The 18,564-nt window shown below is 39.7% G+C and overlaps 1 protein-coding gene across 2 annotated transcripts in view; it reads right to left on the bottom strand.

Annotated features, from left to right (window-relative positions):
• AVEN (apoptosis and caspase activation inhibitor) overlaps positions 1-18,564 on the bottom strand; it is a 162,218-nt gene that overhangs the window by 86,784 nt on the left and 56,870 nt on the right. The window lies entirely within an intron of this gene.

Here is an 18,564-nt window from a genome sequence, read left to right as displayed (position 1 = left end):
GTCAGATATGGAGGCTTCCTTTAGCAATAAAATATTCACAGACAAAAGCAGAATCCCAGACACTGAACAAATACATGGACTTTTTCAACATGACCAGAGAGGAGAGTGACTTTTGTTTTCAATTATAAGCGTAAACAAAATCAATCAATAGATGGAATTTTATATGTCACGACACTGAGTATGACACTGAATTTTCAAATCCTGAAAACAGCAGCTCGTGATGGAGCTGCTGACACAACCTCCACCATAGAGCAAATGCACGACCACAATCAGGTTGTTATGGCAACTAGAATACTTGGGTTAACAAGAGGGAGAGAGAGTCTGTGTGTGCGTGGCAGATTTTCTTACCACTCCCATTAGAAATCTTTTTAATGTTTCACATATTATCTCACAAATTATATTCTTCACTTAGCACACAACAAGCCTCCTGTTAATGTTTTGGGATAAATGAGAAAAATAAAAAGAGCTTCGTAAAATTGGCTCGGGGAAGGAGGGAGGTCAAAGAGCATCGAGCCAACGTCCACCCCAAACTCAGCTTAACATACCTCCTCAAAGGAAGCCACCCTGATCTCTCCCAGTGAAATTAGCTATTTCCTCCCACGTGGAAGCCCCATTTTACCCTAATTCTATAACAGCTTTAATACCTATCACACTAAAGGCAACATTGTTCATTTATATGCTTGTCCCCCTCACTCCAGGTCAGCTGCTTGGAAAGAGTTTATCCTTAGTTACCTTTATCCATCCAGTGCCTAGAACAATGCAGATATTGTAGGTGTTAAACTGTTCAACTGAGGACTAAAGAGTCAACCCTATCAAATTATAAATAGGAAATCTCTCTGCAGGAACAATATAATTATTTTTCACCTTATCAAATGTATTTCTTGTAAAACATACTTCATTTTTCTAATTATTCAGAAGAATTTCCCCTAGGAGAGAAATTGAGAATTCAATGGCATGTGTCATGGAAAGAGCCATAGGCTAGGATTCAGATTCCATGGGTTCTACTGTTCAACATACCTCCTATTAGCCAGTCGCAGGATCCACCTCCTTGGGTAAATGCCCACCTCTCCAATGCTCGGCATTCTCGCCTAGAGAATGAGGCGCCTGGACCACCTAAGAGCCCCTCCTGCCTATGAACCAGTGTCGCCAATACATTTTTTAAAGGTTTAAAGAAATTTGAACATGTCAAAACCTATTCATGGTAGGGTTTTTTTTAAAGATTTTAGTCATTTATTTGAGAGAGAGAGAGAGAGAATGAGCAGGGAGGAGCAGAGCAGAAGCAGAGGGAGAAGCAGAGTCCCCGCTGAGCAGGGAGCCCGACTCAGGGCTCGATCCCAGGACCCCAGGACCGTGACCGGAGCCGAAGGCAGATGCTTAACCGACTGAGCCCCCCAGGAGGCCCCCATTCACGGAAAGTTTTAAGGAAATGATTCTCAAGCAGGTTTGGGGAAGAGGTGGAAGAGTACATGATATTTATTCCTAGAACGGCTTTTTCCAACCACACCACACACAGGAAGATTAGTTTATCAGTCTTCTTTCCTACCTCCCTGGAACACCTGCAAGGAGAGAAGTTATTTTTTTAAGATTTTTATTTATTTGTCAGAGAGAGAGTGAGAGAGAGAACACAAGCAGGGGAGCGGTAGGCAGAGGGAGAGGGAGAAGCAGGCTCCCCGCTGAGCAAGGAGCCCGATGTGGGACTTGATCCCCGGACCCTGGGATTATGACCGGTGTCGAAGGCAGACGCCTAACCGACTGAGCCACCCAATCAGTTGAGTTTGTGTTGCATGTAAATAGCAGAGACAAAAAATAAATAAAGTGAGGTTAAAAACCATCATGTGAAATGCAGAAAAAGATGTCTTCACAAAGATAACACTTAAGAGTATATGGATTCTCACATACAAAGACTGTATTCCTTCACATGCCTCAAGTTTCTGAGAGGGTAAGAATGACCAGACCCACACCTCATCCCATTCAACAGCCTCTCTCTTGATCTTCCCCTTCCCAAAGCTGCTCCTCAACCAGCTTCCCGAGTGTCAGCAAACAGCATCTCCATCCACTTACGCAACCAGACTACTCAACCTCCTGCTCAAACCAGACTTTTGAGTCATTTCAACCCGTCACTCTCCATCATACCCAGACACCCAATTCATCGGCAAGTTCTATGTTTTACACCTCCAAAATATTCCTCTCATCCGTCTACTTCTCTCCTTTTCTCCTGTTACTACCTGAGTCTAAGGTTAGGGACTGAATGTTCGTGTGCCGCCAAAATGCTTATGTTGAGTCTCTAACCCCCAGTGTGACGACACTAGGAGGTAAGGCCTGGGGGCGGGGGCAGTAATTAGGTTCAGAGGAGGTCACAGCAGTGGAGCGTGCGTACCCTCTCTCTGCTATGTGAGAACACAGCAAGAAGGCAGCTGTCCACAAGCCAGGAAAGGAGTCCTCACCGGAACCTGGTCATGCTGGCACCCTGATCTCAGCCTCTAAGACTAGGACGAACAAAGGCCTATTGATTAAGCCATGCAGTGTATGGTATTTCGGTACAGGCTGAGCTAAGGTAAGAACCATCACATTTTGCCCAGAACATTACAATAATCTCCTTACTGCTGTACGAATTTCTTAATTTCTTAACATGGCACACAGGACTCAAGAAAGATCTTTTAAAAAACATAGCAAATCATGGCACGCCCCTGCTTTTTAAAATCTTTAACTTCTCCCTTACCTTTCTGCATGTCATCACAGTGTTATGGTCGAGATTATTTGCACTCGCTCATGCCCACACTAGAATGCATGTACCATTTCTTACTCATAGAGCTCTGCCCTAGAATTTATCCCAAGAAGCTTCATATATTACTACCCAAACCCAAGGCCCTTCTTTTACCTCTGTCTTTCCAGTAATTTACAAAAACATTAAATGAAAACTGTCTCAACTCCTGGAGTATGCCCAAAGTTCCTCCATTCTAAGAACTAATGTCGATTCCTATAATTTTCTTGCTGGCTCTAACCAATGATCTGCTCACATACAGGTCCCCAAGATTATTTATATATTTACCTATTAAGGCTTTTAAACTAGAATTTAAGGTATAAACTTTGTCAAAATATACTTTTAAATCTAAAATGTAACTCCCACTTGTTTCTAGTCATCCATATAGTTATTTATTTCTAAAACCAAGCTACTTTTTCTTCAGTAGTTGTTCACCTAAGTATCCAAGTATTCCACACTTAAAAACAGATCTGCCATCAGGAAAGTCACTAATCTATAATATTCAGAACTCCCTCTGGAACTTTCCTTACAGATAAAAGGCTAACAAATTGCCAGGCTTTTATTCTGTTTAATGCTTCTCCAATTTCACCCTTAACTTCTTTTAAAACTCACAATTGCTCTTTAGTTTAAGCCACCCACATAGAAATTCTTATGAAATAGTGTAACCATGAAGCCGATAATGACCAAATCAAAATTTGGGTCTTCCTGATATGGAACAGAGAGCACTAAAGAGAACCAGCCCAAACAGTTACACTGTTTTGTATGAAAAAGAAAAACAGCACTAAAACTTATGGTGTAAAATGGGTGGTCAGACTACATTATCTCTGAAGTCCCTTCCAGTGCTAAAATTAAATTCAGTTCCATAATAATAATGACAATGGTTGACATTTATTGAGCACTTGCTCTCAGTGTCCCAGGCACTGTGCTAGGAGCTTTCCACGCATGGTGCATAGTATGTCTAGAAGCATGTTACCATGAGATGCTTCTCTATTTCAACTCCCCTAACACACAAGGGACGCAAATGGGACACAGATCCTTTCTAAAAATTTCTCTGGTATAAAGGAAAACGGATACGGAAGGCCCTAAGTTATGGGGCTTGCTTTGTTCCCTGGGTTTGGGAGAAGCTGACTCCTGTATGAAGTTGTTCCCTAAAGATCAGATGCCTAGGGGGGCTGAGAAGGGCATCAGAAAACAAAAACCAGGGCCCACCCAACTAGTCCTGTTGCCCCAGGGAATGGCTTCTTGCCAGCCTGATGAAGACACAGCATCAGAGCTCAAGAAAATAGGAGATCACGTGGACATGAAGAAGAACAGGGAAGTTCAGGAGAATTAGTAGCACTCTGACAGACCTGGAAATCTGAAGGGCCCTGGTAAGAGGGATCTAAAAGTATGGGATGTGGCCATGTGGTCACACTTCAGTGTCCCCCCTAGACTGCAGGGTTCTCAGGGGCAGAGAACTTACCTTTTTTTTTTTTTTTAATCTACTCTCAGGGCAGAGCATAGTTTAGGACCCAGAACATAAGAAGCACTTCATAAATATTTAAGGGGAACTGTCAGTAACTCATCTCCCCAGGAACATATTTATTCCACTTACTGGGGTGTACCTACAAAGTCAGAGCTTTCTAAAGTGAGGCCTGGAGACCTCTAGTGGTTGTCTACAGTTCACCGGCAGAAGTCACAATCTGAAGGGCGGAGTGAAAAGGGCCAAACACCAGGACACAGGTTAAGTCCTGAGGTGAGTGAGACAAGGGAGTGAGTGCTATGATAGAGTAATAAACTAAAAACGTTTAAAAGTGAGACATTTTTAAAAGTCCAAATAAGATAAAAATGGAATCGGTTTATCTGGATGATTTCCTAATACTCAATTTTATCCTAGGGTACCAATAAATCTGGTTTGTATCCCCTCAGCATCACACGAAGTTTTTAATTTTTTTAGGTAAATATAAATGACTAGTATTCTAAGCCATATTGCTATTTGAGAGACTGTAAGACAATAAAATGAACAATTTTGGAGAGAAAAAAAAATCACCCCTTTATAAATCCGTAGCATGGAAGAGAAGGAAGCATTCATTCTACATTTCATCAACTTTTCCTCAAAGACAGTCAATTCTTAGGGTCACCCTCTCGTCGTCTGGTTTCTCTGAAACTGTAGATCTCATTTTGGTAGAATGTCTGTGATGCCAGGGAGCCACCACTCTCTCCAACTTCTCCTGGGCGTCTCACACTGAGGGGGAAAATCTCCATCATCTTTTCTCTCAGTAAGGAATCTCTGTGGATTCTGGGCTCTGGAACCACCTTCCCTCGAATTCATATCACAGGTCGATGTTTTACTAATTAAGTCAACTTAAGTTACTCAAGCTCTCCACATGTTCCTCCTTTGTAAAACAGAAGTCACAGCCTGCATCAACGCTGTGACAGTAGCTGCACTGTACATTCCAAGAACCTGGGAGTGTCGGGCACCTAGTAAGGGATCAGGAAGTATTGGTTAGCTGTCACAATGAAAGGGCGAAAATGACCTAGACTGACCTGAGTGAGCCAACAGAGATTTGACGTCTTTAACAAAGGCAACAAGAAAATATATTTTAGAAAGAGCTTGCATGATTCTACAATACTCTCTTAAAGTGCAACTTTTTTTCTTGGTTTATTAACTGAAAATAAATCACACTCAGTCGGGAGATTATGAATATTTAAACTGCCCTAAAGATAAGTAGTTGCTACAGAAGAAATCTTTAACCACAAATCCTACCCACTTAAGAACTGGAGAACATAAAGAGGGGACTATTTTCTATTTTTCTTTATAAAAGCTGTTACAATTCTGCAAACCCTCAAAAACACCTGTGAGCACACTTCTAGGTGTGGACCAAACGTTCATGCAAGGATGAATTTTGAGGGGGAAAATAATCATTAATCTTATTATATATAAAGTACTTTAAAAATCTATGAAGCTTATAAACTTCTAAGTTGTTTGGTCAACTTTATAACAGAAATGGGAGTTTAGATCAAATATGAGAATAAAGACAGTTGCAGAAATGGGAGAGAAATGGGAGAGTTGAGACATCTGAACAAAAGAAAACTGCTTTGTTATATGCATCAGAAAGAATATAAAGTCCATTTTGCTGAGACACTCACTCCCTTCCCTCTTATGGGGGGGGGGGGGTAAGCCATCTGCCCAATCAGCTACTTGACCAATTAGATCTCTGAATAATATTATTCACAGGGACGACTCCATGCTTTCGGGGGAAAATGACTCACACAATGGCTGAAGTGCACCTATTTCTTTGGTTTGGAACTCTACAGGGCCACTGCTTGAGTCAATGTTTTTCTATTAATTCAGTTTATAGTTAGTTCTGGGAGATAATGATTTGAAATAAAGTCAGGGCTTATACCCAAAATGCACTCATAATCTATTAGTCTAGTTCCCACTACAGCCACTCTGTCACCAACCATACAACGTTCTATAGCAGAAACTGCACATTTGCAGAATGCCCCCCAAAGTTGACCCCGCATTACAAAGGATCGAGCAGAAAAATTATAGCAATAACTTAGAAAGGAAAAAAGAAGCTTTTTCCATTCAGTTTATCTGTACGTAATGGTCATAGTCACTAACTCTTTCCCAAACTTTCAATAAAGCACATACATAGGTCATAAAACACATATACTCCGTGTTCGGCAAGATTTAAGAAAGGACAGGCTTTCAAAGGGATAATTTGAGAACAAAGTGCTACACAAAGCTACCAAACAAACCCGTGACAGCATGAGACAGAGCCAGGGGGTACCTTCTACAGACACCTGTGGAGAGCAGTATTCCAGAGTCCTCCATAAAACTGGGGGCACGGTCCTCAGCAGTGCCTTTGAACCCGGGTATAATTCCAGCTACACCTTTTCAATGGCTCCTCAAAGTCCACCTTCCCCACTCGCATTCATCAAGCCAACTTAAAAGATGGAGCAAGAAAAAGAAGGGGTGCGATCAGAGAGAAACAGAGAATCTGAATGAGAATCCATTTCTGTGGGGGACAGTGGAGCACACAGTCATTTCAGGACCTTATACTACATTCCTGGAAAAGTCAAGTAGACAGCCAAACACTCTGCTTTTTCAGAAAGGAGCTGGTTTGGGAAAATAAAAATTCATAGGAAAGGAAAAACCGGATATCAATGGAAATATTATAAAATAATATCTATAATTACATGTAATTATATAATATCGTAGTCATCGGCCCCATTTGATTTTTACTTCTCTAGCTTTCAGTCTTCACAGAATTCTAAGTCACACTCACATGTTGAAGCATGGCGTAGTAATCAATGGTTTGAAACTTGGAGTTTTTATTATAACCATGCTCTATTGTGTTTGAGAAGGTAAATAAGCAAGATGGTCTTTTTCAGCAATAAGGTAGGACAGACCCTGGAATGTATCTGACTAAATTTGCCCAGCACAAAAGGTAGCCTCAATAGCTTGGGGACAGAATTTTGAACTATATAACCCAGGACAAGTCATGAAAAACTTGCACAGAGCAATGAACCTAGCCAATCATAACCACATAAACTTTTACTCCTTTTTGGTTATCATTATCATGCATAATGTTAAGTGGGAAAAAGTTCAAGAAAATATTCTAGAGATATAATATGAATATCTATGTAAGAGAACATAAGTGTGTATAGAAGACTACTCTAGGGGCGCCTGGGTAGCACAGTCGTTAAGCATCTGCCTTCGGCTCAGGGCGTGATCCCGGCGTTCCGGGATCGAGTCCCACATCCGGCTCCTCTGCTGGGAGCCTGCTTCTTCCTCTCCCACTCCCCTGCTATGTTCCTTCTCTCGCTGGCTGGCTCTCTGTCAAATAAATAAATAAAATCTTAAAAAAAAAAAAAAAAAAGCAAAAAGAAGACTACTCTAAATTTTACTTCATCATATGTGATCATCTAAGTTAGTATTTGAAATTCTTAATGCCTAATAACTAAATGTAATATATGGACGTTGTCTAGATTCTAATTCAAAAAAACCTAGGTCGAGAGACAGTGTCTGAGGCATGAGAAATCTGAAACAGGCTGCATACCAGAGGACCCCAAAGGATTATTAACAACGCCCAAATTAACTACTGTTTATTATAAATATTGTTAGGTGTGATAATGGCACAGAGGTCATGGGAGAAGGTGCCATACGTGCTAACATAAGCAGGGGTGGAATGAGATTTGCTCTAAAATACCTCAGCTAAGAAAAAAAGAAAGTTAAATGAAGCAAATGTGGCAAGAGTCTTGGTAATTATCGAATCTGGGTAACAGGTTTATGGAAGTTCATGCATTATTTTTTCATAGTTTTGTGTAAGTTCGAGGTTTTTCATAATTTTTAAGAACATTTAAAAAGCATTTCTTGTCCAGAAATATCCCTAAAAGGACTCTGTGAAAACACAGGAAAAGGAAAAAAATCTTGCATTACTTAAAAAATGAAGTATGAAAATTATAAAATTGACATTTTTATCTTTTATACAGCTACTCAAAATTCCATCTAATATTTTTAAAGAAAGACCCTGCTAAAATTTTATACTAAATAATGACTCATAATGTTCTCTTCCAAAGCAACAAAATGCATGTGCCCAAAAGACATGTAAAAACAGGTGTGCCTTTCACAAAAAGCAGCCTTTTTCCTGCTACAAATTTTTAAAAACTCACAATATATTTTTCTATCTTAAAGGTTTTTTAAAAACTATTTTCCTTCTTTAGAGAAAACTATGAGAGACTAGCACAGCAGAATTTCTGCAAATAATACAAAGGTAAAATACAGAGTGCTTTCTCCAGCCAAAAGGACGAAGGGGGGGGGGGATGAACATTTCAAGAGCATTTTGGAACCTTATTCCGGCTTCCTCTTTGCTCAGCTCTCTTTCTTCCCCAAAAATCGTCACTTAACTGTCAAAACAACTCTTGCCCATTCTACCTGATAACATTCCCAAGCTGCAGTTTTCCCTGGATTCACTCCACGATCACAAGCTGCTCAGAGAGCACCTATCAAACGGAATATGATCATCTGCTCCTTCCTTTCTTCCTTTCAGGGCAAACTGCTGTCCATCAGGAGAGTAATTAATGGGTTTATTATGTAGGAAAGCGTCATCCCATCAGTTTGCTGTCTGGTTTGAATAGCTCATATCAGCTCTTCATTCATGCCAAGTATGCTCCCTGTCCGGAGAGATGATAAAGGCGTTCCTCCTCTGGATTCTTCTCTCCCTATTCACAGCCCAGCGTACCAGAACTATGTGTTGCAGAGGCACGAGGAAGACAGAAGAAGAAACCCCCTCGTCCTCTACAAAAACGAAGCCAAAGGACTGAAAAGTTGGTAAAGGGGGGCACAAGGAAAGCACGAGACTGCAAGAGAAGATCTGGGCTTCGGGGCGAAATAATTTTTTAAAGCAACTTGATTCTGGGGCATGTGTCATTCTGAAATATGGACAGCAGAACTTTTCCGGAAGGTAAAAACATCTATGCAAAGGGCCCGGATTCCTCATTGCTGAAACAGTCCATGAATTTTTAATAAGTTCAGAACACTCAAGTTGTCTGGGGTCTTGATCTGCTGTTATCGGATAAAGGAAGGCAAAATTCACCCTCTAGCTCTCTAATCCTATCCAAATGGAATCTTCATCTTCTGCGTGCTGTCTTAACTAATGCCACAGGATTACCGGGAATACAGAGAGAGAGACGCTGCAAGAAATCAAACACAGTGGTGAACGAACACACGCAAGCAAAGTAGAGAAGGCATCTCAGGGACCAGAGCTTACTATTTCCAGCCACAATTAGATTACTGGGCTTCAAACACACCACCGCCAGGTAAGATTTAATTTTATGACATTACTTTATATCCTGACGACTGAAACTAAACCTGCTGATGCTGGGCACGAGCCAGTAGATTTAAATTTCATGCGATCCTCCCTTAAGCTCTATGCAGATTTAAGCCTTCGGAGGTAAACACTTGTTTTTACTTATGCTGCATAAACTACTCATTCCTAACTGGATAAAAACAGCCGCAGAATCTCATTCATTTTTCCACTGGACATGTCCCACCTTTGTCTTCAGTTTTAAAATCCCAATTTTGTTTTATTTAATAGCTTGGGGGGGGGGGGATGCGTGAAGAGAGCCCTGAATGGGGCACAGGAGCCATTCACAGATGTTATATACCCGACATAGTCGGATGCAATTTGTTTCCTGGGGCACTTGGTAAAACAAAAATTAATGCACTTTTAATGTTTTTATTAATGCAAGAGAATAAAGCTCAATAACTGATTTTTATCATCACAAAACAAGAAAAGTGGTGATGTCACTCTCATTCACATTAAAGAAAAACAATCTCTGGCAAACTAAGGTATGGCTCCGCAGTAGAACGGGGTTAATCTACCCTAACAGTCCTGGGCATACTGCTGTAACAGACTAAATAAGGACATTTTTCTGATTTAACAACAGAACAAAAAGATGTCTTTGAGGTATCTTAATATTTCAAAAGCTTTAACTCAGATCAATGGTCCAAAGAGCAAAATGTAAAGAAAGAACTACTGGGGCCATCAAAGAATTTTAAAGGGTACAAGTGCCTTTGAGAAATTCCCTAGAAATCACTCCATAATGAGACTTCTAGACTGTCTTATATGTATATTTTTTAAAAAAGAAAAAAAAAACAGAAAAGATAGAATTTTAATTCCCTAGATTTTTAGCCAAAATTCAACTATATTAGTTTGCATATAAATTCAATAGGACAAGTTCAAAGCTTAATCTTTCCACAAAGAAGCCCTAAAATAAATGCATTTCTAGTGCCTTAGAAGACAAGAGATAAAGGAAACAATAGAAGCAAATCACACTTAACTTTCCTTGTATTATCAGATCATCTGTTATCAGAAGTAATTATTCAGTATCTGTCTAAAAAAAACCAGTCAAGTTTGAAATTCTTCTCTTCCATTTCACTAAATTCTTTCCTTTTTTCAAAGCCTAATAAATAGAGTGAATTACACGATCCCTTCACTCTTTTCAAAACAGTCCATAAAGAACCTTAAGTATCATCTTTTGCATCTGACATCATTACAGAAATTACTTATTTTCCAGTACCAAAGGAAAGCAGCAACCTACATACAAGCAGTGACGGAATAATATGCCAATTTGTCTCAGAGAAAAATCCTCATTTCAAAATTTCAAAATAGTTGCTTTGTATACAAGCCCTAACTAACAAGTATTGTTTTTACCTACACCGGACTTACCTGAACCCTTAAGGGTTCTTTTCATCTTTTTTCTTATTATGATATCATATTTGATAAACTGACATGCTTTGAAAATAGGCCTATATTTTTAAGTGCAAAAGATCACTATTTCAACTCAATAATTACGGAGTTTTTTTTAAGTAACTTGGGCAAAAAATGAGATTCACAATAGTATGCTCAAACAATTTGCCTCCAATAAATAGAGCTGAAGGGGGGCATTAAATTATACTCATGAAGTCTTCCGGATTTTATTTACTCTGTAGAATGTACACCAGTTTGGGGACCCCGCTTCTGTGACTTCTGATGACAGTGATGGACAGACAGATAATACCCTCCTTCCCTGAGGCCTTTGTCAGCATCAGTCCCAATTTCTTTTCTTTCCTAATCAAGCTTTTTTCTCTATCATACTGCATTCTGAATAATAATTACTGAGGTTTAAATAAAGGCTTTCAAAAAAAAATTCTACAGCAATTTGGAATAACCTACATTTTCCTCATTTTAGTGAAAAAAGTGAAGAAAAAACATTAACTACTTTTTAACACATCATTTGTTAATGATGTGTTGAAATGCTGAAAATTGCTTCAAAGTCAGCATCTCATGAGTACAAATGGATAAGAAATTTTATGCTTATATCTGAAGATGTGGTTTATTTATGGGAGTTTTTCCCTTGTGTTGATAGATTTAGCAATTAAAGAGATTTTGAACATTCTTGGGAAGTATTCAGTGACTGCCTAATTGTTTCTGTAATTTAGAATGTATTTCATGCCCACATATTATATAAAATTATTGTATTATGAAAGTGACATAATTGGGTAATATTGGATTCTGTCATAGAAATGGAGCAAATATTTTAGCTACCATATCCTTACAATGATATCTATTACTATACCCACAGATTCTGCTCACTTCAAATCATCCAAAAGTTATAAAATTTTGCCTTAAACCATGAGAAAATAAAAGTAGCTATATAGGTTAAAATAAAGTATATTTCATGTAGTGTCTTTGTTGACCTTTTTTAGACCAGCATGTCATATTTGTCTGAAATAACAAGCAACATAATTTTGCATATGAAATTAAAAATGAATTTTAGGTATATTTCTAAGTGTTAACATTTTAAATTAAAGGGACTGGCACTACATAATATTTTTAACTCAATAAAAAAAGTACTGATACCTGGATTATTAGAACTCTCAATTTTTGACTAGGAAATTTTGAAAGAATTTCTCTCATTCCAGTATAATGGCAAAATTTTTCAAGCTTAAGTCAAAAGGGTATTTCAACTAGCCTAGTACATTTGTTCCTCATTATGGTTAATTTTCTTTATGAAATGATCAAATTTGAATAAGGATGATGGTTCATCATGGAGATTCATCTCCTCTCCAGCTTCTTCCTGCTGAGAGAGAATAATCTTTGGTTTGTGACATCACAGTCTGTAGCTGGGGAAGTGGCTGTGATATCAAACAGATGATTATATCCTTTCAGTGTGAACTAGCTACAGAAGAGACATGAGCACTGTCATTTCAAGTCATGTCACAGAGACACTACAGAGGCGCACGACAGGAACCGAATTAGAGAAGGATGCTTTCATTGCATTTGTCACTTTTACAGCATCAACTATTAAAGATAAAAGTGCCATTTCACAGCTTACTTCATTAATAATTTAAAAGAGGGAGTAAACATCGTGTTACTAAAACTCAGATGATAAAATGGAAGGAAGGAAAGTACCAGTAAGCAACCAGACAGTAATGGAAAAGGAACGTAGAGAACAGAGGAATCTACGCAAATTTCACCCTGGTCCCCAGAGAAAAACTGCTACTCTTCCCACAGTGGGAATGAAGTGCTCCAAATGAGAAAGGGACTCCTAAGTCACACAGCGATCCCACGACATAAGTTAGTGTACAGCATATCAACTAGTATGATAACATGGGGCAGGGAAGGGTTGTGAACATCCTTTTAAGAAAAACAATTCCTAAAATAAAAGGAATAGCTCTTTAATAAGGAGAATCACTGTGTTCTATCAAAGTCTTCAAAAAATTGCAGAAATAAAAGTAAGTTAGGACTTAGGGCTCAACAAAGAAGACCACACGAGAGCTCTTCTTACCAACCCATGTACATAAATGAACCATCTCTCCTCTACGTCTTAGGCGGCTCTGGCTGCAAAGGACAAAGCAAAACCACCGATTCTTCTGCGTTGAACACATGTGTAGTTTATCCCTTGGTAAGGTGCAAAATAGCAGTCATTTGTGTCAGCCTCCTAGAGTCAGAGCCTATATAAAGATATTTTTAAATAATAACTCATGAATATCTACAAGGCAAACTGACATTTGTTATCTCCAGTCACAGTCTGCTTCAAACGACGGTGTATTACAGAATTATTAAAGCATCTATCCAGTCCTATGTACTGGCTAATGACTATCAGCTGATTGTCAACAGTTGTTTGAAGATCCTGCCATCCTCCATGTTTCACGTGGCATTGGAGGCATTAGTAAAATAACTCAAGAATCCAGATCGGTCAGAAAACATTACCACCTTTATAGACCTAAGGCTTGAGGTTACACTGGTGTCTTTAGAATACACACGCCCTCCTATTTACTGCTTATCACTATATTCATGTTGCATTGAATCATGTGTTCTTTGAGTAGCAAAAGTCGGTTTCCAGTTTAATTATCCCAATAAAAATGTTCAGCTGTTTATAGAATCTTCTTGGTGCAATAGCCTAAATATGCTGGTTGGTGTATAATCTAAATCTATCAGGCTTCGTGCATGACGTGGTTCTACTCCAGGTCTCCCTTCCTATGTGTTGCAGAGACACAGTCCTCTGCATGCAGTAACTGTGGGTAAGCTGTGGTGATACCTAGAGTTGTCGAGGAACTTTTACAGCACTTCTGATAACACTTTTTTTTTCCCCAAGAGAGGGAGGCGGGGAGGGGCAGAGGAAGAGGGAGAATCTTAAGCAAGCTCCATGCCCAGCACAGAGCCAACCTCATGACCCTGAGATCATGACCTGAGCCGAAATCGTCAGACACTTAACCAACTGAGCCACTCAGGTGCCCCTGATAATGCCTCTTCTATAACACCTCGTTCAATTGTATTGAAAATCCATTTATATACTTATCTTGCCTACTAAAGTCTGCATCCTTGTGGGTGAGGGCCTCAAGATTGAGGACCACATCTCATTATTTCCAAGCACAGAACTAGTTAATCAATAGCTGTGTTAAAATGAATGTGAAAATGTGTCTTAAGACATTCTCAAGTACAAGCTCATCAGAAAGGTGGAAGAATGAGGATTCTAAAATATACCCCAGGTTCACTGGTAGTGAGAAAACAGGACAAATCCAGCAAAGTCTCAAGGAGGGAACTTTTTGGAGGAGTAATACTGAACTAATAGCTATAAACAAATCAGATCTGTTAAGTATACTAAATAATATCATGAGGTTACAAATACAGGATAGGAAATTAATCCCCTTATACTTTTGCTGTATTTGATATATGGCAATCACATTTTGCCATACCATATTGTGATCAGAATTTCTTCAATTGTCCAAGAGGATCTAAATAGGTCTTGCTGTTTGTTCAAAAGTGATTACAGAAGAATTTGGATAAGCATTTTGCAAGAGAAATTGAAGAGATACTAACTACAGTCAGCTTTCTGATTCATCCAAAGATAAGAGTGGGGGAGGTAACATGCTTAAATATTTTATATTTATTCTGTGTTCTCTCTGTGTGAAGAATAAATCTATGCAAGTATCTAAGTCAAATTTCCTTTGAGTTTGAAAGCCACGGTATCAGATTTAACAGATAAATCTGTATCAACAATGGTGATCTCTTTCAAAGCGAGTACAGGCTAGAGCCTATGCGGCACATTATCTTCTATGATAGAATCCAAAGTAAGAAGGTATTCAAGTAGGCCGGCATTGCTCGAGAATCCATCAACATGTGGGCTGGGGTGGAGTCAGCTACCGTCTCTGGAAGTGCTCAGGGCACGTGGACAAACGCATTTATTGAGCCTGGTTTGATAGACACAGCTCGCGATCTTTTTGAGCTTCCACACCCTCTTGCCTTTTTTTTTTTGACCCTCCCCCCCCTCTCTTTTTTTTTTTTTAGCAGTGTTACATTGTTTCAAACAAGATCTTAGATAAAACATCAAGACATAAAATACATAAAAGCAAGACCTAGAGCACATAAAACCTGGTTGGGTCCGGACAGAAAGCACAGAACAGCCCTTGTCGTGCCATCTCTCCTGCGCCCTCCCCTCTTCACTTCTTGGAACAGCTCCTAAAGCGCATTTGTTGTAATTGTTCTGCCACCTAGAGGATCCACAAAGGTATTCTTCTCTATTTTAACACACTTGTTTGATTCCATACAGACCTTGCCACTTGGTCTAAAACTCCTGGCTGGAGTTACGTCAAGCAAGAGCTTTTTCTAGCCCAAGTGGGCACAGGCTGCCAAACACGGCTGCTCAGACATGCAGAATGCTACTCCATTACTCTGTTGTCTCAACAATGACCAGGCAACCAAGACCTAGGATTCAAATAAACTACAAGCAGATAAACAAGGATTAAACGTCTATAATTTGGGGCGCCTGGCTGGCTCAGTCAGTGGAGTATGTGGCTCTTGAACTTGGGGTGGTGAGTTTGAACCCCCGAATGGGCGTAGTGTTTACTTTAAAAAAATAAGTAAAATGAATAAAATAAATTCATTCTCCTACTCCTTAAAAAAAAGAAAAAATAAACATCTATACTTTGGGTTAGAATAACCTAGAAACAAGCAAAATTAACAGCATCTCAGAAAATTATATCATATGCAATCAAGAAGTAAGGCATGAAAATGAAACAAGAATTTGTCATAATGGGACTCCCAATTCAGCGTGAGAAATCAACAGAGAGAGAGACAGCCAGCGAGAGAGGGAACACAAGCAGGGGGAGTGGGAGAGGAAGAAGCAGGCTCATAGCGGAGGAGCCCGATGTGGGGCTCGATCCCATAACGCCGGGATCACGCCCTGAGCCGAAGGCAGACGCTTAACCGCTGTGCCACCCAGGCGCCCCTATATTTAGTGTCACTCCTAAAGGTGCTATTAATAATATCTGAAGATGCGGGAGATATTTTCACTATTGATTCTTGTGGAAGATGAGTGTTTTGAGAATTTTTCCATCTCATTTTTGAGCCCTGTACTTCCGATAGAGAAAATATTATTGGACTTACATATGGTAATTTTGGAAGAAATAGTAGTAATAATTGTATAAGTACTTTTTTCCCTCGTGGACTAATAAAGTTGAAACAAAGAAGTAAGACTAGATTTCTTTGTCAGATTTTTTAAAAAAGTAAATGCTTTTTAAATTTTTATTATCCTTGTTATATCATATATACCACTTTACCAACAACTAATGGGATGTGTGTGATGCTGTTATAGTCGAAATTCAAGGGCCACCCAGGCGCCCCTATTTTAAAGTATTTTATTAGGAATTAGTTCAAACAGATGACCAACACCCACGTACTTACCGCCTAACAAATACCAACTTTTGCCATTTTTGCATCCGATTTTTTTTTTTTTACTGCCCCTCCATAAATAGGTCTTGGAAGAAAAACAACTCTGCAACTTTATTCCTTGAGATAACTACGTCAGGAGCCAGCTATAATTTACACATCTTTATTAAGATTTTTAAGTCAGGAGAGAGAACTTCTGTAGCCATAATTATACAGCTATCTTCATTACAAATATTTTATGTTAGCATAAATACCAAGACCAAGACATTTTTAAAAAATATGTACCCTTCCTATCTCAGACACCCAACCAAACTTTTGAAACAAATGTCCTAGACCATAGAACCATAGGCTAATTTCTTTTCCCACATCCTCCCTACCCCCTCCCTGTGCCAGCCTCCTGTGGCGAAGTGACATCCTGAATGGAAGTAATCAATATTACAAGGTCCCTTGAGAAGAAAACCAATTCTTACCAGTAATTTCTTATGTAGCAAAGACATACCTATACTCATGGTTACAAAGGCACAAACTAGTTATAGCAAGGTTTACATCTTGTAAAATGAGTAAATAAAAGTGTGTTTGGGGCTCCAGTTGGTACCAAAGAGCTAGAGAAGTTGAAAATGTGCATTACCTCACTGTAAGGGCAGCCGGAAAAACCCAGCCACTCCCCTTTTAGAAACAAAATCCATAAAAATCATAATAACCACATATGAAGGGAACCCAGAGGCTGGACTCCTTACAGTGAGAGAGAAGCATGCCTTCAGGATAACAATGAGAACGAGCTCCAATATGCTCACCTTCAAAGACAGGGTTTCTCCTATACTGCTACCTCAGAAAGGCCGTCTGAGGGACAGTCCAGCACGTGCTGAAGATGAGACAGATGCCAACAAACCCTCCCCTCACCGTCACTCATAAGCACATAAGCCACTGCGTGTCACAGTAACTTCCAATGTTGCGCAGTCACCTGCTCTCGGTAGGAGGCTGGGACCGCATACTGAGAATCGGGCTGTTGTGCAACCCGGGGGCCTCACGCAGCACAATCCTATGCTCGCTCTCCCTCCAGGACGCTTCGAAAGACAGAAGGAAACGTCCTGTATGCAGAGACCCAGGGCAGACTGGCCGTCCCAAACAAAGCGGCACCTATGGATTGGCAGTATTTCCTGAGCACCCCTGAACGTGCTGCGGTTCTAGACTGTTTAAAAATCGGAAACAAATCCCGAAATAAAAATTAAATTATACAGACTGGTCCCTAAAGAGTCTGAGAAAAACAGAAATCAGCCTGTCTTTTCCTTTCCCCTGGTTCCTACACCCAAGAAACATTAGAAGGCCAGAACTTACAAACAAGAAAACCAGTGGAGTAATACTTTTGCCCAGAAGCCTCCATTCTCACAAGAGCAAATGTGAAAGAAAGATAGAAGAAGGAGATAAATGTCCACATCGGGCCAGAGTAGGGAGTAGGACTAGCAGAACCAGGCAGACAAAAGAGCAAATGATGGGTGGGGCCTTTTGGCTTATACAACCGTCCGGGTTGCTTTTCGATCCTACACAAGCCTGTTTAGGAAGGTCTACATACTTGAGAATATCCACAATTTTTAACTCTGAAAAAGTCATCTCGACCTCCTCTCTGCATACCAATTTGACTAGAGTTTGCGCCAAAGGACACAACTCCAAGGGAATCAACTCTCAAATTCCTCTCCAAAATAAAAATTGAATTCATTGGGGGTGCCTACTGCTGTGACTCAGACACTGCACTATGAACATACAGAAAAGAAATTATCTGAGCAATTCACCTCCAAGTATCTACAGCTTTAGGTTAAAACCCAACCTATATGAGCCTCAGCGCCCCCATCTGAAAAGTGAAAGATTTGAACCAAACGCCATCTAAGATTGTCTCCAGAGTGTGCATTCTATGCTGCCTTTTGAAGACTGAAGGGAAAAAAGACACTGAAGATTCAGAACACACCAACTTAACTGACAGCAGTTCACTTGGCACTCTGGGGAATCTTAAAGGGCATGCGCAGAGAGGCGATAGGGACCTTAAGTGATCAAGAAAAAAGCAACTTACATGTGGCTGTATATTTTCCTTATGAAAACTGCTGGTCA

The sequence above is a fragment of the Ursus maritimus genome, unplaced genomic scaffold, assembly GCF_017311325.1.
Source record: "Ursus maritimus isolate PB19 unplaced genomic scaffold, ASM1731132v1 scaffold_35, whole genome shotgun sequence".
Lineage (NCBI taxonomy): Eukaryota > Metazoa > Chordata > Mammalia > Carnivora > Ursidae > Ursus > Ursus maritimus.
The sequence above is the reverse complement of the archived record's forward strand: the minus strand, read 5'-3'. Positions and strand labels throughout refer to the sequence as shown.